At 36.3% G+C, this 26,197-nt stretch overlaps 1 pseudogene; it reads left to right on the forward strand.

Annotated features, from left to right (window-relative positions):
* LOC123240943 overlaps positions 1-26,197 on the forward strand; it is a 160,591-nt pseudogene that overhangs the window by 13,069 nt on the left and 121,325 nt on the right.

Raw genomic sequence — 26,197 nt, forward strand, 5'->3', positions numbered from 1 at the left:
GGAGGAGGAGGAGGAGGAGGAGGAGAAATAGGAACTTAACCCCTCTCTCCATGGCTTCTTTATTTTGACCTTCTTTATCATGATATCTCCTACCTACCTGTCCACTGTCCAATAATTACCCCCCAAACTCCTTTTCATCTTCATTTTGTGTGCTGTCCTTCCTAATAAAAGAGGTGAATTAAGTGGAAGAAGGAGATGAAGAATAGTTCAATTTACAAGCTATTTAAGAATAATTTACCTTCTATTTGTATTAGGTGGCTAATAAGGATGGGGAGTATAACTAGGGGACAAAGTGGAATCTGTGTAGCAATCCCCTCCTCACTCTCTGTTGGCCACTAATACTATGAGAATTGAGGGGGCTTCCCTTGGAAATAGGGTGACCCTAGGAAGATGTGCGACTCCTCAAAGCTTGGAGGGAAGGCTTCCACAACAGGAAGGATATGTGGAGACTCAATTCAATGTTGTTCTGAACTGGGGCTCACACAAATCTCCCTGCTCTTCACCACAGGTGGTCAGGCTTAAAGATGGAACTCTCCCTGATTTGGCTGCAGCCCTTCTTACCTTAACTGTCTCTCAAGTAAACCTAAAGCAGTTCTGACTTTCCTAGGGTTTATTGAAGATAACAAGGTATAGGATAAGGGTGCAGGAATATGGTGGTGGATAGTGGGTGCAGGACACCCTAAAGATTAACCCCTTTCAGGTACTTCACCTTGTAGAGACAAATTCTGTCTCAACACAAAGCTTTACCTGCCCTTTATGCTAACTCTATGGATATATATCTAATTAGTTTGTTACATTAGATAATAGACACTGTATGACAAGTTTCAAGGAATGAGGGGTTCAGGGAACTGCTCCCAAAGGAGTCCAGAATTGGCAAACATTGATTGGCACATCTTGGACTTGGGAGATATCAAGATGTCAGTAAAACAATGGAAGCAAATCTTTTCAATAGATCAGGAACCTCAAGGATTTCTTCAGGTTGCTCAGAGCTCATTTTCTCAGTCTCCCCTCCATGAGCTCTTTGCCCCAAAGACCCCTTCTTCTGGAAAATCCTTCCCCAAATTCCCTGCTCTTCCAACTATTGTTTGCTCTCCTCTTCCAAGATTCCATCCTCCCTCCAAGGATTCCATCCCTTGTCTCCATCTTACATATTGCACTTCAGGCTTCTCAAATTACTTTTCTCCCAACAACCCTAGGAGGTGAGTGTATTATTATACTCATTTTGAAAAAAAAAAGTAAACTGAGGCTTCAAGAAGTGACTTTCCCTCAAGAGTTGTCAGGATGGATTCATACTTCAAGTATTTGAGATCTAAATCCAAAGCTCCCCTGCTGTTACACTGTCTCATATGTAAATAATAGGCAATTGCTTAGGTAACAGCTTAACTTTGTGAACTGAAAAATCAGTTTAACAGAAGAAAAGCAAACACCAAAGAAAATCACCCTGAATCTTTCAGTCATTGCTTGCATACTTCTCAGCTCTTTAAAAATGGACTCATTCCCAGGGAGGAGAAAGAGCTATTTGAGGAAAGTCTTCACACTGTAAGCAATCGTGTAGTATTCACAGAGATCTGTCTCCTATACACTTTTTTAACCATTTAAAAAATATTGTTATTAAAATCAATATGTCTAAAATTCATGATTACTGAATCATGATGGGAAATACCCTTTTAATCTCTGACCACAAAGTATGCAAACATTGGTAGGGTTGAGAAAAAAAAAGTTATGAAGGTGGTCAGAGCTGTCCATTGGAGAACATTTCTTCACTTAGTATCATGGTATCAGAAATCTAGATCCTGAAGGACTCAAAGAGGTCTTCTATTGCACAGCCTTCTCATTTTTCTTGGGAGTAAAAAAAAGGCAATTTATTCCCTTCATGAAATGGGGCACTTCAGCGATGGGCTAAGAAGTGCCAAAGGACTAGGCAGCAAGGAGGCATCATATACAAGTCTCCTCCCCTTTCCCATGTTTTTTTTAAACATTTATTAATATTCATTTTTAACATGGTTACATGATTCATACTCCTACTTTCCCCTTTACCACCCGCAATCCCCCCACCCATGGCCAATGAACATTTCCACTGGTTTTAACATGTGTCATTGATCAAGACCTATTTCCAAATTGTTGTTAGTTGCATTGGTGTGGTAGTTTTGAGTCTACATCCTCAATCATGTGTACCTCAACCCATGTGTTCAAGCAGTTGTTTTTCTTCTCTTTCCTCTCCTGCAGGTCTTCTTCTGAATGTGGGTAGTGTTCTTTATCATAAGTTCCTCAGAACTGTCCTGTGTCATTGCATTGCTGCTGGTACAGAAGTCCATTACATTAGATTTAACCACAGTATATCAGCCTCTGTGTACAGTGTTCTTCTGGCTCTGCTCATTTTGATCTGCATCAATTCCTAGAGGTCTTTCCAGTTCACATGGAATTCCTCCAGTTTATTATTCCTTTTATCACAATAGTATTCCATCACCAACATATACCATAATTTGTTCAGCCATTCCATAATTGAAGGACATACCCTCCTTTTCCAGTTTTTTGCCACCACAAAAAGTGCAGCTATAAATATTTTCTTACAAGTCTGTTTATCTATGATGTCTTTGGGGTACAAACCCAACAATGATATGGCTGGATCAAAGGGCAGGCAATCTTTTATAGCCCTTTGAGCATAGTTCCAAATTGCAAGCCAGAATGGTTGGATCATTTCACAACCCCACCAGCAATGCATTATTGTCCCAATTTTGCCACATTCCCTCCAGCATTCATTACTCTCCCCTTCTTTCATTTTAGCCAATCTGCTAGGTGTGAGGTGATACCTCAGAGTTGTTTTGATTTGCATTTCTCTAATTATGAGAGATTTAGAACACTTTCTCATGTGCTTATTGATATTTTTTATTTCTTTACCTGAAAATTGCCTATTCATGTCTCTTGCACATTTATCAGTTGGGGAATGGCTTGATTTTTTATACAATTGATTTAACTCCTTGTACATTTGAGTAATTAGACCCCTGTCAGAGTTTTTTGTTATAAAGATTTTTTTTCCCAATTTGTTGTTTCCCTTCTGATTTTGGCTGCATTGTTTTTGTTTGTACAAAAGCTTTTTAGTTTAAAATAATCAAAACCATTTAATTTACATTTTGTAATTTTCTCTAACTCTTGCTTAGTTTTAAAATCTTTCCTTTCCCAGAGATCTGACAAGCATACTATTCTGTGTTCACTTAAATTTCTTATAGTTTCCCTCTTTATATTCAAGTCGTTCACCCATTCTGAATTTATCTTGGTGTAGGGTGTGAGATGTTGATCTAGACCTAATCTCTCCCATATTGTTTTCCAAATTTCCCAGCAGTTTTTTTTTTTCAAATAGCGGATTCATGTCTCAAAAGTTGGGCTCTTTGGGTTTATCATACACTGTCTTGCTGATGTCATTTACCCCAAGTCTATTCCACTGATCCTCCCTTCTGTCTCTTACCAGTACCATACTGTTTTGATGACTGCTACTTTATAATATAATTTAATACCTGGTACTGCTAGGTCCCCTTCCTTCACATTTTTTTTCATTATTTCCCTTGATATTCTTGATCTTTTGTTATTCCAAATGAAATTTGTTATATTTTTTCCTAATTCAGTAAAGAAGTTTTTTGGTAGTTTGATAGGTATGGTGCTAAATAGGTAAATTAATTTGGGTAGAATGGTCAATTTTATTATGTTAGCTCATCCTACCCATGAGCAATCAATGTTTTTCCAATTGTTTAGATCTAGTTTTATTTGTTTGGAAAGTATTTTGTAGTTGTTTTCGTATAATTTCTGTGTTTGTTTTGGTAGATAGATTCCTAAGTATTCTATAGTGTCTAGGGTGACTTTAAATGGTGTTTCCCTTTCTACCTCTTGCTGCTCTAGTGTGTTGGAAATGTATAGAAATGCTGATGATTTATGTGTATTTATTTTGTATCATGCAACTTTGCTAATTTAATAATCAACTTTGTTGATTATTTCTACAAGCATGTTAGTTGATTCTCTAGGATTTTTTAAGTAGACCATCATATCATCTGCAAAGAGTGATAGCTTAGTCTCCTCCTTGCCTATTTTGATACCTTCAATTTCTTTTTCTTCTCTAATTGCTACTGCTTGTGTTTCTAGTACTATGTTGAATAATAGAGGTGATAATTGGCATCCTTGTTTTACTCCTGATCTTATTGGGAAGGATTCTAATTTATCCCCATTGCATATGATGCTTGTTGATGCTTTTAGGTATATACTGTTTATTATTTTTAGGAAAAATCCTTCTATTCCTATACTTTTCAGTATTTTCAATAGGAATGGATGCTGTATTTTGTCAAAGGCTTTTTCAACATCTGTTGAGACAATCATGTGATTTTTGGTTGTTAGACTGTTGATATGGTCAATTATGTGGATGGTTTTCCTAATGTTGAACCAACCTTGCATTCCTGGTATAAATCCCACCTGATCATGGTGGATGATCCTCTTGATCACTTGCTGCAGTCTCTTTGCTAGTATTCTATTTAAGATTTTGGCATCTATGTTCATTAGGGAGATTGGTCTGTAGTTTTCTTTCTCTGTTTTTGATCTACCTGGCTTTGGAATCAGTAATATATTTGTGTTATAAAAGGAATTTGGTAGGATTCCTTCTTTGCTTATTATATCAAATAATTTGTATAGTATTGGGATTAGTTGCTCTTTGAATGTCTGATAGAATTCACTTGTGAATCCATCAGGTCCTGGTAATTTTTTCTTAGGGAGTTCTTTGATGGCTTGTTCAATTTCTTTTTCTGATATGGGATTATTTAGACTTTCTATTTCTTCTGCTGTTAAACTAGGCAATTTATATTTTTGTAAATATTCATCCATATCTCCTAGATTGTTATGTTTATTGCCATATAATTGGGTAAAATAGTTTTTAATGATTGCCTTAATTTCCCCTTCATTAGAGGTGAGGTCTCCCTTTTCATCTTTGATACTGTCAATTTGGTTTTCTTCTTTCCTTTTTTTTATTATATTGACTAGTACTTTGTCTATTTTATCTGTTTTTTTCAAAATACCAACTTCTAGTCTTATGTATTAATTCAATAGTTCTTTTACTTTCGATTTTATTAATTTCTCCCTTGGTTTTTAGTATTTCTAATTTAGTTTTCATCTGGGGATTTTTAATTTGCTCACTTTCTAGTTTTTTAAGTTGCATGCCCAATTCATTAATCTCTGCCTTCCTTAATTTGTTAATATATGCACTCAAGGATATAAATTTCCCCCTGAGTACTGCCTTGGCTGCATCCCACAGAGTTTGGTAGGATGTCTCATCATTGTCATTCTCTTCAATGAAATTGTTGATTGTTTCTATGATTTCTTCTTTGACTAGCTGGTTTTGGGGAATCATATTATTTAATTTCCAATTAGTTTTTGATTTTCCTGTTCAGGTGCCCTTACTAATTACTATTTTTATCACATTATGATCTGAGAAGGTTACATTTATTATTTCTGCTCTTTTGCATTTGTTTGCAATGTTTCTATGCCCTATTACATGGTCAGTCTTTGTGAATGTACCATGTGCAACTGAAAAAAAAGTGTATTCCTTTTTGTCCCTATATATTTTTCTCCACATATCAAATAAATCTAATTTTTCTAGGACTTCATTCACCTCTCTTACCTCTTTCTTATTTATTTTTTGGTTTGATTTATCTAGATCTGAAAGAGGAATATTTAGATTTCCCACTAGTATGATTTTACTATCTATTTCCTTCTTGAGCTCTGCCAGTTTCTCCTTTATGAATTTGGATGCTATGCCACTTGGTGCATACATATTGAGCAGTGTTATTTCCTCATTGTTTATACTGCCTTTAATCAGGATGTAATGACATTCACTGTCTTTTTAAATCATATCTATTCTTACTTTGGCTTTGATAGAAATCATAATCGCCACTCCTGCCTTCTTTTTCTCATTTGATGCCCAAAAGATTTTGCTCTAGCCCTTTACCTTAAAGTTGTGTATGTCCACCCGCCTCATATGTGTTTTTGTAGACAACATATGGTAGGATTTTGGTTTCTAATCCACTCTGCTATTTGCTTCTGTTTTATGAGCAAGTTCATCCCATTCACATTCAGAGTTATAATTATCAGTTGTGCATTCACTGACATTTTTGTATCCTCTCCTAGTTCTATCCCTTCTTCTTACTCTTTCCTTTTAAACCACTGGTTTGCTTTAAGCCAGTAACCCTTATCCCCTCCCTTGATTAACTTCCCTTTCTACCCCCTCCCTTATTATTTCCCTATTTTTATTTTTAAAGGCCTAATAAATTCCCCCCTTCTTCTCCCCTCTCTTTTTTGACCTCCCCACTCCTCTGCTCCCCTTGGTTAATTCCTTCTGACTTTATCAGTAGAGTTAGATAGAGTTTTATATCCCAATGGATATAGCTACTCTTCCCTCTCAGGGTTAATTACACTGAAAGTAAGGTTTAAATATTACCTCTTAATGCTCTCTTCCTCTCCTTCTTATAATAGTATTCATCCCCTCCCCTTCCCATGCCCTCTTTGTGTGTAATAGAATATCCAATTTTTCTTATTCCTTCAAGATTCTCTTGATGTCCTCTTCTATTCACCCCCTTCTTTCCCAGCCCCATATCATCTTAGACCATTTAGTATTCCAACCTCTCCCTATGAATTATTCTTTGATTACTATAATAGTGAATACTATAATAGTGAATAGACTTCACTGCAGAGAATTATACATAGCATTTCTCCACATAGGAATACAGATAATTAGATCTTATTGAAGCCCTTAAAGAGGCAAATTTAAAAAAAAATATGAGTTTTCTTTCTTTCCCCTCTGTTTCTTATTTACCTTTTCATGTTTCTCTTGATTTTTGTGGTTGGATATAGAACTTCCCATTTAGTCCTGGTCTTTCTTGTGCAAATACATGGAAATCTTCTATCTTATTGAATGCCCAAACTTTCCCCTGGAAGCATATAGTTAGTTTGGATGGGTAGGTGATCCGTGGTTGAAGACCCAATTCTCTTGCCTTTCTGAATGTCATATTCCAAGCCTTGCTGACTTTTAGTGTGGATGCTGCCAGAACCTTTGTGATCATGATTGGTGATCCTTGATATTTGAATTGTCTGTTTCTGGCTTCTTGTAAGATTTTTTTCTTTTACTTGGAAGCTCTTGAATTTGGCTATTATATTCCTGGGGGTTGTATTTTCAGGGTCTAGTGTAGAGGGTGATCTATGGATGCTTTCAATGTCTATATTGCCTTCTTGTTGTAGAACTTCAGGGCAATTTTGGGGAATAATGTCTTTTAGTATGGAGTCTAAATTTCTATTAATTTCTGCTTTTTCAGGAAAACCAAAGATTCTCAGATTGTCCCTTCTAGACCCCTTTTCTTGGCTGTCACTTTCTCATTGAGATATTTCATGTTTCCTTCTATTTTATCAGTCTTTTGACTTTGTTTTATTTGTTCTTGCTATCTTGAGACATCATTAACTTCTAATTGCTCAATTCTAGCCTTTAGGGACTGGTTTTTGGCTATAATCTTTTGGTTTTCCTTTTCAATCTTGTCATTTCTGATGTTCAATTTGCTTATCAATTCATTTGATTTCTGAGCCTCACTTTCCAATTGCAAAATTCTACCTTTTAATCTGTTATTTTCCTGCCAGATCTCTTCCCTCTTTCTCTTCATCTCAGATTTGAACTCTTAAATAGCTTGTGACCAATTTTCATTATTTTGGGAAGGTTTGGATATGATTACTTGTTTGTTCTCCTCTGCTGTTTGCTCTGTTGTCTGGACTTTATCTGTGTAAAAGTTGTAGAGTGTTACAGATTTCTTCTTGATGATTTTCTCTTCTGGGGTTCCTGATTTTGGCTGGCCATTTTTAGCTCTGCTCCTTCTCAGCTTTATCCTCACACTCAGGGTCTGTCTGATCTCTCTAGGCTCCTGAGGTCTCAGGTCTTGTTGTTCTCTGGGTCAAGCCTCCTGGTGGTCCCCATGTCTGCCCCTCTGCCCGAGGCTCCTTCAACAGTCTCAGGAAGCTGCTTTCACAGCCTTGCACCGGTATACAAAGGGTCCCTACTAGAGGTCCAAGCCTGTGCTCAAGATCCTTGCCCGTGCCCAAGTCAACGCCTTCACCCGCACTTGGGCTCAAGGTCTGTGTTCAAAGTCTGTGTGCATTCTTTAGCCTCTTGGGGTCCTAAGTCTTGCTGCTCTCAGGAGCTGGCCTTGGAGCTGCCAATGACTTAATGGGTGCCCCAAACCTGCTTTAACTCTTGTGTGCTGGCCTTGGCACTCTAGGTGGTGTGAGGGGTGGGGGAGGGGGTTGCTCAGCTCACACTCTAGTGAGAGCTGTTTCACCCCTTTATAGCATGGAAATGCCCCAATTCCATGTACCTTTAATGCTGTGTCCTGTTGTGGGGTCCCTTAGTTCATCTGGATTTGTTTTTATGTCCCCTTGAGGAGTCCTATATGCTTTGGTTAGGAGAGGTTGAGCAGCTGCTTTTTACTCTGCTGCCATCTTAACCTGGAACCCCTGCATTGAATCAGCCTTCTCATTTTTTGAGAAGGAAAATGAGACTTTAAGAGTTGCCCAAGGTCAAATATGTAATAAAGAGCAGAGATAACATTTGTATCATGGAGTCTTCTTACTCCAGGTTCATTAATTTTTCCACTGTTGCTTGGTTTTTGGTCCTTAAATGACTGGTCTACAAATGTTCCTTGGACTCATAATTCATAGGAGAGTAGTTTTGCAGATCTATAAAAGGTCTCAGAAATTATCTTATTCAACTTCAGTTTCCACCCTATACTCCCTATTTTACCAGTAAGTAAGCTTCTCATCTGCTAGGTGGCACGAGACAATGTTAGACTAGTTAGAAAACCCTGAGTGCAAATTGCATCTCAGATATTTACTTAACTTGGTGATTCTAGGCAAGAGACTTAATCTCTGTCTGCTTCAGTTCCTCATCTAAAAAATGAGGATAATAATAGGACCTATCTCAAAGGTTGTTGAGTTGCTTTTCAAGCCTTAATGCTCTATAGAAAGACTAGCTATATATGACTTTTTACCTTTTCTTTTGATAAGTTCTTCCCAGCTAGGATAGCTTTGGGGAAGTCAGGGACAATTTCCTTCCACAGTGTGGCATTAGTGGAAGCTTTCTGGGACTCTGATGTCCCTTATCACCTAATATATATAATCCCTGTGACAAAGGAATGATGACTAATAATATTAATAATGTGATATCACATACTACTATATTAATATTTGGAAGCCACCTCAGAGATCAGATAGTCCAACTTTCTCCTTTCTTAGGAGAAAAAAAATTAGGCTCAGATTAAATAATAAAAATAACAATAGCCAGCATCTTATTGTGCTATAAACTTTGGAAAGCACTATATCTATATATTGATATCTGCATATAATCTCATTGATTTTTACAAGGAGACTGAATATTAATTTATGATTATTTACTAGCAAAAGTTAGAGAGAAATAGAGAGAGAAGAATCACTTGGTCTCTCTAAGTAAAAAAAAAAAAATCTCCAAACCGCACATAGCTTCTTCAGTTCCAGCTCCTGGCCACTATCCAAGTTACTCTACTGAGATTGTTGCTCCCTCTACCAAGACTGCCCTCCAAATAAGAAAGCCAGTGGAGTGGTAAGCACTCCAGAGAGGACAGAGTGATTCCACTAACCAAAGAGAGCCTAAGCCATAGGACCCTCACCAAAAAGAGGGGAAATCAAAGGTAGTCTAAGGTCAGCCTCTGCAATCAGGTCAGGGAGAAAACCCTAGCTCTGATCCAGGGAGAAAAAAAAGACTCCCACATCTGTGCACTGGTTTACAAAGTTAATCTTCCTCCTCAGAGTCTCTAATTGGACAGGCTTTATACTTCAGCCTTTGTCTCTGGCCTAAATTTCATACGTATCACCCACCCACCAGGACTGCCACTGGTCAGGACTTGAATTGCTATGGGGCAATTCAGTCGTATGATTCAATGACTTTGTTGGAATAGGGGGTACTCTTTTTACTTAATTCACACCCCTGGAAGTAGGTTTTATGATTATCCCCATTTTCAAGTGAGGAAACTGAGGCCAATAGAATTCTACTGAATCATTTAGGATCACACAACTAGTAAATGTATGAGGCTCAATTTAAAATAAATTTTTCCTGACTCCAAAGTCTTTAATCTGTATACTGTGCAATGTAGCTTCCTCTCTTAGTCACCAGTAATGAAGTAGTATATCCAATTTTCAGTACTGAATACTTTGACTCAAAATCTAGAACTCTTCCTCCTATAGCACCCAGCTATATATTCATCATCATCATCATCATTACCATCATCATCATCATCATCACCATCACCATCATCATCATTACTTGCTACTGCTCTTGTAGTTGCAAAAATATTAAAAGAAGAGAAATAATAATTAAAAACAATAAAATAAGAAAATATTGCTATTCTGCCCATAAAAGTTATATGAGAATAAATTGAGTTATATAAGACTAAAACAAACTACATATTTAAATATAATAAAATTAAAACCAGAATTCTTTAGGAACTTCTACAATTGGGCTCTGCTGTGTGAGGTTCTGATTTGGAAATAAAACGAACCAACTTGCAGAGCTTCTTGAGGAAAATATTTGTACTTGCACAAAGCATAAATGGCATGTCAATATTAGACCTGACGTGAAATATAGGTGGTTAGAAAAATTTAACCAGAGGCCAATTGCTGGAAATGTAAAGCATAGCCATGCATATCGAAGTGAGCAAAATACATCTATATCATTCATGTACATCTACATCTGTTTATATAGATTTCTGTCTCTGCACTGTACGCAGTAAATAAAGCTTATAGGCATGTAAAAATCAGGCACGTTGGAAAACTCAAGCGCACCTATAGCATTCCCGTTGACAGAAAGCCATTAAAGTGTATTTGTAAATACATGATAAGGAGAAGGAGTTGGGCTGTGAACATCTGGTTAAGAAGATGGTGCCTGAGGACAGGATGTTGATTTCTGGGCCATGGATTAAAATATAGGAAGGATGGCTGTTTGGTCAGGGATGCAGCATATTTAACAAGGGCTTGTAAAGAATATGTTTGCCTGGAGTCTTACAAATTTAATCAAATGGGCTTTAAACTGAAATGGAAGGGCAATGAGGAAAGCACCTCTATCTGAACACTGAGCTAGATACCATGTCAGTGAATGGGGAAGAATAACTGTAAAGAAAGAGAAAAATTCATGTAAGAAAAAAAATCCAAGAAATCATCTAAAAATCAAATCCAAGTCAGTAAATGTTGCTGGAGAGTAAAACATGTGTATTGGGGAGGAGGGAGAGTGGCAAATATACAAATGACAAAAAACAAAACAAAAAAAAAAAACAACAACATCAGAATGTACTAGATATACTAATGGAAGGAGGCATATTTGATCTCATGGGTTGAATTAAAAATTGATAGGATGACATCCAAGAATAATATGGTTATAGAAACATGAATCTTATTGAAAAGGAAAAGGAAGGGGGTGGGAAAGGATATTGAGTGGGATTAAGAAGAGCAATGCTCTATTCTAATAAGACATACTTATTTATGTGAGGAGATCCAGAACTGAGAAGGAAAGCTCAATTGATAAAGAAAAATAGCATTACAGTGAAAAGTAGACCAGATTTAGTCAGAGGACCTGGATGCAAATTTTGCTTCCAAATTTGATTTCCACCTATACATTAGAGACTGTAAATAGAGGTTTCATTTGCTCTGTCCCCATTCCAATCTATCTTCCACTCAGCTATCATACTGACCTTCTTAAAACATGAGTCTAATTGTCAATCCTGCTCTTCATTTAACAGTTTCCAATGGCTCCCTCTTACCTCTTGGATCAAATATAAAATCCCGTTTGGCTTTTAATTTCTTCATAATATGGCCTCTACATCATTGTCTTGTTTTTTGATGGAGTGAACATTGCTTTAGCAGTCCCAATTAACTCATTCTCCGTACTTTAGTCTCTTAAAGTGTTATCTGGAGCACTTAAAGGTTGATTAAACTGTCCAATGTCAACGCACCAGCATATTTCAGAAGTAAAGTCGGAACCCAAGTCTTCCTGTCTCCTTCCTCTGATCTGATTTTCTACACTCTATCCAATGCCCCATTAAAGGGATATACTTTAGAATTCTCAAGTGAGCATTTTTTTGTGCCATCTCCTCATAATAATGTGAGCTCATAGGAGGGCAGGGACATTGTTTTTGCTGTTTTATTTCTTCATTCATTTCTTCATTCATTTATGTTTGGTTGGCCATGTGTTTGTTTGTTTAGGGACATCTTGATAAAGTGCTTAATTAATAATCATTTACTAGCTGGATGATTTCTGAGGCTCCACCCAGCTCTGAATATGATCCTAAGATCAAGGGAGAACAAAAATGCTGAAGACTCACTTTGTAGAAAAAGGACATGGGTGAGCTATTTGGAAAACATCACAAACCTGGCAAAGAGGTTTCATACAGTATAAGGGCTCCAAATACTTAGTTATATGTTGGAGTTGTCCAAAAATAAAAGATTTTTCTAGGCATATGTGTATATAAAAAGAACCTATCTACCAATTTCAATTTTTAAAAGACATGTACCGAAAGTGGACACAGGGACAGTTCAAGTATCACCTTCTTATAAAAATAAAACAAACAAAAAAAAACCTTCTTGATCCTTGACCCCTCCACTGTTAATGTATTGTCCAAAACTCCTTTTTAGCTACTTTGTATTGCTTTGCATTTGTTCTCTTTGTATTTATTCTACATAGAAAATGTGTGTGCTTATGTGAGTGTTTATAGAAAACATTTATTTTCGCCTCCATTGGTAAATAAAGCCATTAGGAAAAGGGTTTATTCTATTCCTTGGTTTTCTATTCCCAGTATCTAGTATATAGCCATGCATATCGAAGTCAGTAAAATACGTCTATAACATTCATGTACTTCTACATCTGCTTATATAGATTTCTGTCTCTGCACTGTACGCAGTAAATAAAGCTTATAGGCATGTAAAAATCAGGCACGTTGGAAAACTCAAACTTCATTTAAATGTTTGTTAAATGATTTTTGATTGGTTGGTTGATATCTAATGAAGCATGAACATGAAAGTTCTGTATGGAGCTGGAAGAATAGTTTCAGATGTATGAAATCTCAGAATAAGTAGTGTTTAGTGAGGAGAACAAAGGACAACAACTCTCCTCCTTGGAACATATTGGGGAAAGGAGAAGGATCAAAAAAGTATGGAAAATCTGCCTCAAGAGGAATGAGTTAATGAGGATGGATGTTAGAGAAAAATCACAATTTCTGGGATGCCATTTTGTTTCTGTTCTCTCTGCCAAAAAGAATAATCTTTAAATTGGAAAGGAAAGAACAGAAAGTTAAACTCCAAGATAAGTAGAGAGATGAATTCAAGTTTCCAGGCTCAAACAGAATATAACCCATGATAATGAAGGAACTAGGAAATTCAATTTCTCAGCTACTTGCAGGGATATTTGAAAGGTCATGTAGAATCAGAGGTGCCACAGGACTGGATAAGGTAAAATATGGTTGATTACTATTTTTTCAAACAGATAAGAGAGAGGACTCTGAAAACTATAATCCATTTGACTTCAATTTCTGGTAAAATTATAGATCATGGAATTTGTGAAATATAAATGTGTATATTTCAAAACTACCACATAAGCCACAGAGAGATTAAGAGGGATGAACCTGAGAAAAGCCGTTGAGACTTAACAATCTAGAGATCACTGGTAATATTGGAGGAAGCAGTTTCAATTCCTGGTGCCAGTGAGTCCTATGATTACAAGAGGCTGAGAAAAGAGTGAAAAATGAAGAGGTAGAGGCAAGAAGTGAAGACAACATGAATGTAAATGCAGTCCCTGTGAAGGGAAATATGATACTTCAACCTAGGCAGGTAGTAATCCTGCTGTCCCTTGGCCCCGGTCGAACTACATACCTAGAACATTTTGTTCACTTCTGTGCACTACAATTGAGAAAGGACAATGAGATAAAGAGATCAACCAGGATGGTGAAGGACCCCAAAAACATGCTCTAAGAGCACTGGTTCAAGTAAGCCTGGAAAAAAGAAAACTCCACAAAGAACTTCCTGTCTCTCTGCAAATATTTGCAAGACTGTCATGTGCAGAAAGGATAAAATTTGTTCTACTTGACCCTAGAAGACAGAACCAGGAGTAGTAAGGAAAAGTTGCAGAGAAATAGAACGTTAGCCTAGAGGCAAAGGAAATTTTCCTAATAAGAGCTACTAAAAAGTGAAAGAGGTTACCTTGAGAGGTTGTGGGTTTGCCCTTGATAAAAATCTTCAAGGAAATGCTGAGGAACTCTTTTCTGGGAATATTATAGAAGGGTTGGAGTACTAATCTTAGATCCCTTCTAATTCTGAGTTACTAATACCTTTCTAGATCACTGGTTCAAGAATTAGGCTGGATTAAAATTCTTCATCAGATGTCTATTCCCTATGTGACTCTGAGTAAGACACAAATTCCTTGAGTCTCAGTTTCCTCATCTGTGAAATTAAAGAGTATATGACCTCTGAGATAATTTTTCTTCTAGAGCTATTTTCCTATGAAGAACCTCTGATTATGTGGTTTTAACTCTTAGTTCATCCCCACAATAGAAATTCAGACAACTTTATATTTCAGTGCTTCAAAATACTTGCTACAATAATATTTTATGTATTTGATTTATTAATATAGATGTTTATGACACCCTGTTATATATGCATATATTAAAATATATACATGTAATATAGAAAACAAAATACATATATCGAAAGCAAAGATTTAAATATACATATATATGTCAGTAAATATCCTCAAGTAAACCAATTCTTTCACTCAAGAATAAAAATGAAAGTGGATAAAACATATTTCAGTTAAACTAACCAACAAATCAACCATCTCGTGGTATAGAAAATATTCTATGCCAAGAGTTCCCTATCTTTGCAATAAAGGAGAAAAAAATATTCCTATTTCTTTTTTTTTTTAAACCCTTGTACTTTGGTGTATTGTCTCATAGGTGGAAGATTGGTAAGGGTGGGCAATGGGGGTCAAGTGACTTGCCCAGGGTCACACAGCTGGGAAGTGGCTGAGGCCAGGTTTGAACCTAGGACCTCCTGTCTCTAGGCCTGACTCTCACTCCACTGAGCTACCCAGCTGCCCCCTATTCCTATTTCTTTTTCAGGGATATACTTCTTCATTTTAATTCATAGTATTAAAGACTGCCTTCCCTTTGATCCAGTGATACCACTGCTGGGTTTGAACCCCAAAGAGATAATAAGGAAAAAGACTTGTACAAAAATATTTATAGCTGCGCCCTTTGCGGTAGCAAAAAAATTGGAAAATGAGGGGATGCCTTTCAATTGAGCAATGGCTGAACAAATTGTGGTATATGTTGGTGATAGAATACTATTGTGCTAAAAGGAATAATAAACTGGAGGAAATCCATGTGAACTGGAATGACCTCCAGGAATTGATGCAGAGCAAAAAGAGCAGAACCAGGAAAACATTGTACACAGGGACTGATATACTGTAGCAAAATTGAACGTAATGGACTCCTCTACTAGCAGCAATGCAAAGATACAGGACAATTCTTTATGAGAAAGAACTCTCTCCACATCCAGAGAAAGAACTGTGGGAACAGAAACACAAAAGAAAAACAGCTGCTTGATCACATGGGTTGATGAGGATATAATTAGGGATGTAGACTAAAAAATCACTCTATTGCAAATATTAATAATATGGAAATAGGTCTTGATCAATGACACATGTAAAACCCAGTGGAATTGCTCACTGGCTATGGGAGGGGGTGGGAGGAGGGAAGGGAAAAACATGTATCATGTAACCATGGAAAAATATTCTAAACTAATTAAATAAACTTTTAAAATGTATATGTGTGTATATATACACAAAAATAAGAAGAAAAAATAAAAATAAAAATATTTAATTTATAATATTCAGTTTTTTTTTCCTTTGAGGGATTTCTAATTACATTATTGCAGCAGATATGTTTTCTCCCAGTGCCTCTTACTTTACTTGGCATCAGCTCACATAAGTTTTGCCATGCATCTATGAATTCCTCATATCCATCATCACCCATAGCACAGTAATATCCCATTACATTCCTAGATTACAATGTTTTCATTCATTCTCCAATCAATAAGCAAGCTACTTAATTTCCAGTCTTGACTTTGTTGTTGGTTATTACAAAACACTTCATGACATATTACATCTTCAGTCTTGCAAGCAATGTCATTTCTCTATAGTAATTATGTTTATATCAGTATGCCTCCACCAGAAGACAGGTTCCAGATTGTCAATGGCACATTTTAATTCTTTAGAATTATATGGTTTTATCAGTATGGGTATTCCATGTGCTGATCAATATAAATTAATAAATTAGTGGATGAATGAATGGGTGGACATGAGGAAATTTATTGAGGATTTACTTAACTCTTAAAACTATATTAGGTTCTAAAATATATGTGTGTATATATATGTATATATATATATATGTATATATATATATATAATGAGATAGAGAAAGAGATAGAGAGAGAGAACTTTCTCTCAAAGATTTTTTTAAATAAAACAATTTATTCTAAAGCTTATTTCCTGGGATGCCAGAAGGTTCAAGGATAAAGTGATGGGGTGGATGACAAGGTCTAGAATATTATTAAGGAACATTGGAAGATTATATGAAAACTCTTTGGGGTTTATGGAATAAGAAAAAGGCATACCATAAAGAATGTGGTCTTCCATCTTAGCCAACTTTCAGCAAAAAATTGTACTTGGTAATTCAGTTCATCCAAGTAATATGAATAATATGTTACTCATTCCTCCCTTAGTTATGAGATGTTTGTGTGGACAGACTGTCATTCTATGGTCAACCTTGTAAGAGTCAAACTGGTCCTGATTCAACAGCTCTGCAGGGTGTTAAGTACTAAAATTGAATGATATCTTTCAGGCCTTGGGTTCTGCTGCTATTCATTCAAGAACCCAGTGAGGCATTAGAAAAAGACTTCAGTAGAAATTATCAAAAATACCCAAAGAGGTTCAAACCCGGCCTCAGCCACTTCCCAGCTGTGTGACCCTGGGCAAGTCACTTGACCCCCATTGCCCACCCTTACCAATCTTCCACCTATGAGACAATACACTGAAGTACAAGTGTTTAAAAAAAATACCCAAAGAGGGGGCAGCTGGGTGGCTCAGTAGATTGAGAGTCAGGATCAGAGATGGGAGGTCCTGGGTTCAAATCTGGCCTCAGACACTTACCAGCTGTGTGACCCTGGGCAAGTCACTTGACCCCCATTGCCTAGCCCTCACCACTCTTCTGCCTTGGAGCCAATACACAGTATTGACTCCAAGATGGAAGGTAAGGGTTTAAAAAAATTCGCAGAGATTTTTATTATACTCTGTTGCTATAATCTGATGTGTGTACCCTCTTATAATATCCATCAATTTATCCATCACTCAAAGATATATGTTCTTATGGAAGCCTGTGTGGATGCCTTACACTAAGCCACCCTAGCTCCTATCTCTAAGAGTCAGTCAGTTCACAAAATACTGTTTTTTCTTTCTTTCACTTCAAGCAGAAATGCTGCCTCACTGGGTTTGGATCTATTGATTAGTCCCTGTTAGTCAAGTCTTGCTTGCTTTCTTTTATTCCCTCTTACACTGTTTTTTAATACAGCAATTGGAAAACACAATCCAAAGTGTTATGCTCTAACAGTCTGATAAGAGGCACTCATCCATGTACTGGAGATGAGTTGAAATTCATTCTAGAAGAATAGTAAAGAAGGTTAATGTGAATCATTTTCCAGCTGTAAAATTATGTAAGAAGAATAAGGAAGAGAAAGAGAATAGTCATTTTTTAAGCACCTACTATGTTCCAGACATATACTAAATGTTTTACAAATATTATTTCATTTGATCTTCGTGTCTCTTCAAAAGGGATAATGTTCTCAATGGTACCCTTAGAGTAACTCCATAAAATCTTAGTTTCAATTTCTTGCTAACAATCATTACTATAAATACCAAATGCATAAGACATCAAGGTTGCCATGTTCTCATTTGTTCTTCACAATAACCCAGTGTGTGATCAACAACAAGTGTAAAAGCCAATGGAATTGCGAGTTGGCCATAGGAGGGGGGCAGGAGGAGGGGAGGGAAAGAACTTGAATCATGGAACCATGAAAAAATTTTCTTAATCAATAAAAATAAAAGAAAAAGAAAAAAAAATAACCCAGTGTGACAGGTACTCCAGGTGTTATTATCTCTTTTTTGTATTGAACATAGATGGAAGGTGAGGAGTGATGGAATGAGAGTGGACTGAATGAAATCTTACTGAAAAATCATGAAAGAAGAAGGAAAGAGTCATATTCTTTGAAGATAAAACTTCAGACACTATTGATAAGTTAGCGTGGCTTAGTGGAAAAAATGTTGGACCTGAAGTCTGAAAGAACTAGTTTCAAATCTCACTCCTATCGTGAAATGGCTCTATGGTCCATTCAGTAAATCTCTTCAATTTTCTTAATTTTACTTACATGGAAAATAGGGATAGAATCATCCACTAACTATAGATAGATAGATCTATAGATAGATAGATAGATAGATAGATAGATAGATAGATAGATAGATAGATAGATAGATAGATAGTGGATGATTCTATCTATCTATATATATATATGTACATATATATACACATATATTTATTTATATACACATACAAACACATATATTTATTTATATTTATTTATTTTATACATATACACATATAATATACATATATATATAGAGAGAAAGGAAGACTGAGAGAGAGAGAAACAGAGAGAGAGACAGAGAGAGAGAATATAATTGTTCCATTTTGCATAGGCAACACCCCTAATAAGCTTATTTCAGGTCCTCTTATTTCTTGCAAAAGCAAAAAATAAAGTTTCAGTGTTTTCCTCTCGACTGCCCATCCCCAATCTCCATCCAACCACCTCTGAATTAATTCTATGCCCAGTCTTGAGCAGACCTGTATTCAGCATGCTAAAGGCCTGGAGGAACATGGAGTGGAATGGGAAATTATTCTTCTTTCCATCCTCGCCTTCTAGCTGTATTTACGGCAGTGACATCCCAGCCTGATTTACAGAGCCAGTTCCAGGAGGAGGGATGTAGAAGGAAACTCTATTAGCAAAGGGGTCAGAACAAAGCCTTTAAAGTTAACATAAGAACCTGGACGTTATTCCAAAGGAAGGGGAGAAGCCTGGCCAAGTTATCAGAATGGATGTGTATGTGTGTGTATCTGGGTGCTTGCAAGGGAGGACAGCCATGAAATATAGAAATGGTCTCTACTTTATGTCAGCACATAAAAAGTAAATCAGTGAACACATTTTGAACTATGAAACCATTTAAGATCCCAGATCACCACCTGAATACACAGATAGAGGAATGAAACTTCGAAAGGTAAATTTATTATTATTTTTTAAGGCCTGCAAAGTCTTAAATTCAAGGTTCCCTCTTTCCTGGGTGACAGCCATAATGGCCCATGTCATAAGTGGTCTGTCAGGGATGTTTGGAACAGACGAAAAAAGGAGGTATACTCATTCTCCTCCTTTTCATCATGAAGAAAAGATACTGTTCAAAAGCACTGACTGCCTGACCTTGCAAGACCCAGTGATAGTGACCAACACTTTGGAAAGAAGGTTGGATGAGCAATTAATAGCCCTGGGTTCAAATTCAGATTCTGACCCTTACTTGTATGACCTTGGGTATATTATATCAGCTCCCTAGGCTTCAATTTCTTCATCTGTAAAAGGAAGGGGTTAGATTACATGACCTTGGAAATTATTTTCTGAACCTATGATCTCAATATAAAATTCTTTAACGTTTACCAAGCTCTATATTATGTTGTACTGTCTCACTTAAACTTCACAATAACCAGTGAGGTCTGAGATATACCTCACAGGTAATTTCATCCTCATTTTAGAAATGAAAGAAAAAAATACTGCAGAGCTTCTTAGCCTATTGATGTCATAGACCCTTTGGGGAGTCTGGCAAAGTCTATGAATGTCTTCCCAGTATCCTATTTTCAAATGTAAAATAGAGAAGATCATGAAGAAAATTACAAAGGATTACAAAGGAGAGTATAAATAAAAAGTATTTATATGGAAGTAAATAAAATATCTTTAATAAATAAGTTTGCATCTTATAAATTTATGTAATAAATGACAAATACATGAATTTATTTTCTTGTTTTAAAAATTTAAATGTATTTATTTATTTGTTAATGTTCCAGGAAAATCCCTTCCTTCATTATCTCTCCTTATTAAAGAAGCCATCATTTGACAAATATATATATATATATACATATATATATCTTGCTTATTTTTATTTACCAGTTATTTCTCTGGAAACTTAATTAATAAATAAATAAACTTCATGGAGAGCATCCTTGAAATAAGAGATTTGTGTACTATAAATTAAGAAACTCTTATTTATCCCTGCACATTTGCCTCAAGGTTTCCTTACATTCCCTCAAAATTTAGCTCAAATTTCACCTACTTCATGAGGCTTTTCTCTGTCTAAGCCCCATCTGATAATGCGTTTCCTCCTAGATTATCCTCCATCTAATCTGTTTATCTTATGTATACTTAATTGTTTACCTGCAATCTTCCCCATTAGAAAGTATGTTCCATGAAAGCAGGAGCAGGATCAAAAAAAAAATCATTGTATCCCCAGATCTCAATGCAGTATCTGACACATAAGTATTTAATAAATCACTTGACTTAAAAGTGATTTCCCTATGGTCAGTCAGCTCCTAAGAGACAAAGACAGTTTTCGAACTCAAACTGTATGACTCCATGTTCAGTAGCTTTATCCATTATCTTACACAATCTTCTTTTAAGCATCTGGTAGGATCTAGAGCTAGACAAGACCCTAGGACTTGTGTATTCCAACATCATAATTCTTACAGATGAGAAAAAATCTTATCCAAGGTCATAAATTCATAAGTAGTAAGCTACCAAAAGGAAAAAAAAAAGATCCCTGGGGCCAACTACAGTATTTAGGGACCATATCACTGCCTTTGTAAATACTTTTAAATATTAGGATGATCATTCTCTCCTAATCCTCCAGCCAGGGTGTCATTATCTTGTAAGACAGCAAAGTGACTTTGAGAAATGATAGAGAAATCTCTCCAAATGCCTTAAAGTAGCTGGAATCACCAGCGAATGCCTTAGGCAAAATTGTTAAGGAGACATAGATAGTCTCAGGGTTCCCAGAATTTCATTTCAATGATCTTTCTCCCATGGGTTCTGCTTACATATAACCCTTCAACTTCCTGAGACAATCAATTGCCTTGTCCTAATCCAATCCTAAAATTAGACTATATCAGAACTGGTAAGGACCATTGAGACTAGCTAGAAAGGACCTAAGAACTCAGAAGAGAACTTCAGAATTGAAAGGATCCTTTAAATAGAGATTGTCTGAGACCTGAGGGTCCCCAGTTACTTTCCAGTCCAATCTTTTCATTTTATAGATAAAAAAAACCCAAGATGCAGAATGATAAGGTGACTAATCTGAGGCCATTCAAGTAATCATTTTCATATTTGGGCACCAATGCTCTGTTCAGGAAGAAATTTGCTATTAGGCCTGTATGTCTTAGTTTGAATCTAAACCATTCGGTTCTATCTCTAAGATGCTCTTGCTTTTGAAGTCATGACACTTACTGTGAAACAAAGAAATTGGTTGCACTAATGGAATTTGATGCACAAGTGGTCCACCACCCCACCCCCAAAATTGGCAGCAACCATAAAAGATAGTTATTATTCCTGCTTATGACCAGAATCATTTGTTATTTTTTCATTCTGGTTCTGTCCAACTCTGTGTTCTCTATTTGGCATTGCCTAGGCAAAGATACTGGAAGGGTCTGGTACTTTTTTCTCCAGCTCATTTTACAGAGAAGGATACTGAGATAAATGGAGTTAAGTGATTTGCCTTGCATCACATCATTAGAAAGTGTCTGAAACTAGATTTTGAATTCAGGAAAGTAAGTCTCTTTTGGCTCAAAATCCAGTGTTCTCCAATCAATCATCAATCAGTCAATAAACTTTTATTGAGTTATGAGCCCATTGTCATGGGATGTATGACAGAGAAGAAAAAGACCAGAATAAAATAATATCTGCCCTCAAGGGATTGACATTCTTCTGGTGGAGGCAGGGAAGAACCATGTCTATAAATATATATAAAATAGTCTCAAGAGATTTTTGAAAGGGGGTAATCATGCGCATCAAGAAACATTTCATAAAGAAGATGCTGATTGAGTAGTTATAAAGGAAATAAGGGGTTTAAAGAGGAAATAGTGAGGAGGGAAAGCATTTAGATATGGGCAATATCTGTTAAGAATGAGAAAGGGAGGGATGTATATAATAAGATTGGAAAGGGAGGGAGGCAATTTTGTATCTCTAAAGATATGACTCTCTAAGGGGAGCTAGTATTTGTACAGCACACTGAGCACAAATTATTTGATTTGGTCCTCACAACAATTCAGTGATGTAGCTGAAGATAAGTTAATTGTCCATGCTTTGAACTTAGGTCTTCTTTATATGAAATCCAGTCCTAAGTATAATTTATGGATAATCTGTCCATCTGCTCCCTACTTTATTCTAGTATCATGTGGTTCTCTCTGGAACTCAGTTTCCTCAATTTATTAAATGAGGACAATAATATCTAAACTTAGGTACAACTAGGTAGCATAGTACATCGTGCCAGGCCTAACAGCAGGAAAACTCATCTTCCTGAGTGCAAATCTGGCTCTCGATTCTTATTAGCAGTATGACCCTGGACCAGCCATTCAACCCTGTTTTCCTCAGGTCCTCATCTATGAAATGAGGTGGAAAAGGCAATGGCAAACACCTCCAGTAACTTTTCCAAGAAATCTAAGGAATCAACAAAGAGTTTGGCATGACTAACCACAATGTATCTCTACTTACTCCCACAGAGAATAGTTGAGTACCAAATCAGATGCTGGATTAGAAAGTTCTTTGTAAACAAATGTCTAAGGAAGTAGTTTGTTTGTTTAGACTCTGATTCAAACTCCCATCAAAGAAATCCTCTTTCTCATTACATATCACCATCTGCCCAGCAATTTATGTCTCAAAGAGTTGTCTGGAGTCACACAGCCAGCACTCATCAGAGACAGGGGCTTGAACCCAGATTTTCCTGAATTCTGAGCCTGGCTTTCTTTTTACTCTGCTAATGATGGATGTTATTGTTGGCATCATTGCTCTTTGAAATAATGTAGAGAAAGGATGAAGTGAAGCCTGAACATAAGTCTTGGAGAATGTACACAGTTAGAAGAATCATTCCAAAGCTATGTGATATGGAGCAGTGGAAAGAAATGAGATTCTGTGAGAGCCCAAGTGATAAAAAAAGGAATTATATTCAACAAGTTATCTTATACCCATTTCAACATATATATTTAATTCTCAGGCACAAAAATAAAATGATTACATGACATATCCCAAGAGTCTTGGTATATATCCCTTTGGTAAGTGACATGCACACAGTAGGTACTTAATAAATGATAGTTAAATTGTAATCAATTAAATGATTTGAAGAGAGAGATTTGAAGAAGAAAGAGGAAAATTATCTTTCTCAAATGAAAGGAAGCAATGAATAGAAAATAACTCTCTTTAAGTCTCTCAAGAAAAGAGCCAATTGGAGTATGAGTGAGCTGGCAAAGGGAAGGATTTTCACAGTCTAAGAAAAAAGAAGTTTTGATTCAAAATTCCTGCTTACCCATCTCTGGAGGAAGTGCATTTGCTCAGGAGGAGAGAAATATTTTATAATGGGAGATGTGGGAAATGGGGAACCTTACAATGGGTAGAATTTGCATTTATTTGGTATTTAGAGAGACTACTCCCATTGAGAGAGCATTGCATCTCCATAAATAGCATTCTGCCTCAGAATAAGGAGACTCAGAACACCTCTGGGCAGGTGACATCCACAAGGGTGGGAAAGTCATAAACTCAGATAGAAGATTTTATAGTAAATGAAAAAAGAAAATGAACTTAGGCAGGGCAAGGAACACAATTTCTATCATAGGCCAATACTTCTCCCCTCTCTATCTCTCTATCTCCTGCAGGATACTTCTAAGAGCAAAGAACAGCAGATTAAGTAAGAAGGAAAGGAGGAAAGATCTATAAAGCAATAATAGAGAAACTATTTAGAAGAGAACTAAAATTAGATGCCTTAGAAGCTTTAGTCCCTTGAGGATTATATAGACTAAAGGAGTAATAAATAGGTATAATTATTATGATTCAAAGAAAGGGAAGAAATTTAAGGGAGAGAATGAGGGAAATAAATCCTTTTGTTAAGATATAATTTCAGAAAATAATTTAAAACTAAAAAAGTCAAAGGAAAGGAGAGAAAAAGGAGTTTTAGTTGCTTACTTAACTGAAAGGACTATCCCAAGTAAAAATTTAAATACTTCCATTTGAATTGTCCTGGGAATATTTTAAAGTTCACCTGGCAAGATAAGTTACCATACACTGAGGTCATCTCTCCAGGAGAATTCCCAAATATTCAAACTCTATTGCCTGGTTGTAGAGTAGAGAAGAGAGTAGAACCATGATGGGCTGGCTAAGTAACCCAAATGCCAAAACCATGTTCATCTAAAAGATTGTTTTATGGAGAAATTACACAAGACAATTACTTGTATGGAGGACGGAAGAAGTAATACAAGGACACTCTCAAGGTCTCTCCAAAGAACTTCAGTATCAATTGTGAGAGATGGGAGATACTGGAATAGGACTAGTCAGCATAGCCTACCCATAGCAGGGAAGGCACTGTGTTCCATGAACAAAAATTGCAGTAGCACAAAGGAATGTGAAATACACAGACCTAGAGTTATGTCTATCTTAAATTCCCTACTGTTCTATTTTTGTCTGATCTGTGGTGGAGTCTTATAAGTTTCTATTGAACTGACCAGCCATGGTTGAACAAACTATGGCCTGATCGCAACATCATGATGTCTTTGGTCTTTTATGAGTAGGAAGGATGAATAATAACAACTGAAAGGGGGAAAAAGGGATGTTAAATAAATAGGTAAAAAGAAGAGAGGAACAAATTATGTTTACCTTTCTTCTACTTTCTCAGTCTAGTCTCCATATTAAAATTAATTTCAGACACCCTGAGAAATGGAGAGATCTTATGTCCAAGAGGTTAGAGTGTTAGACTTTCAGTCAGGAAATTCTGATTAGAATCCCATCTCTGGGACTTATTAATTTTTTTCCCCAGGGGAAAGTCACTTAAACCCTTAGTGTCTCAAGGCAACTCTCTGTAACTATATGTTGAATAGTTGTAAATCTATTTTAGGAGACAGTTCCTATAATGGGAGGTTCCCCAGATCAATGAAACAAGTCAATAATTAATACTTAACATATTTACCTAACAGGGTAATTAAAAGACTTAACTAAGTTGATGTATATAAATGGAAAGCAGAATGGTTTCATAGCAAAGCAATGAGTCTGTATTTATTTTGTATATGTGTTTTAATGTCTATGTTGTCTTTCCTCCTTAGAATATAAGCACCTTAAGGGAAGGGAACATTTATTCTATTTATTGTATCCCCAAGGCTTAGCACAGTGTCTGGCACATTTCTCAACTTAATTGTTGATGGATGTATTAATTGACTTGGGGTAACATTAATACCAGTAATTGAATATGTGCCTCATTTCCTCAAATAAAAAATCAATTACTCATTTATTAGATGAAGCACCAGCAGTTATCATTTGTAGAGGGCCCAAAACCCATATGATTTTTAGAACTTCACTCTCTCTTGCTATTATTCTACTGTTATTCCTACCAAAACAAAATTGAAAGTCTCACAGGAAAGGGAAATTTTGAATTTTTCTTTTTTTATGAGGTTGCCTAGGGCCAAATAATTCATCCTCTAGGGGTCACCTTGAATGAGGGAATGAGTTACCTAGATTTGTCTTTTTTTATTTTTTTTAAATTTTAAACCCTTAATTTCTGTGTATTGATTTATAGGTGGAAGATTGGTAAAGGTAGGCAATGGGGGTCAAGTGACTTGCCCAGGGTCACACAGCTGGGAAGTGTCTGAGGCCAGATTTGAACCTAGGACCTCCCATCTCTAGGCCTGGCTCTCAATCCACTGAGCTACCCAGCTGCCCC

Source organism: Gracilinanus agilis, chromosome 3, assembly GCF_016433145.1.
Source record: "Gracilinanus agilis isolate LMUSP501 chromosome 3, AgileGrace, whole genome shotgun sequence".
Taxonomy (NCBI): Eukaryota; Metazoa; Chordata; class Mammalia; order Didelphimorphia; family Didelphidae; genus Gracilinanus; species Gracilinanus agilis.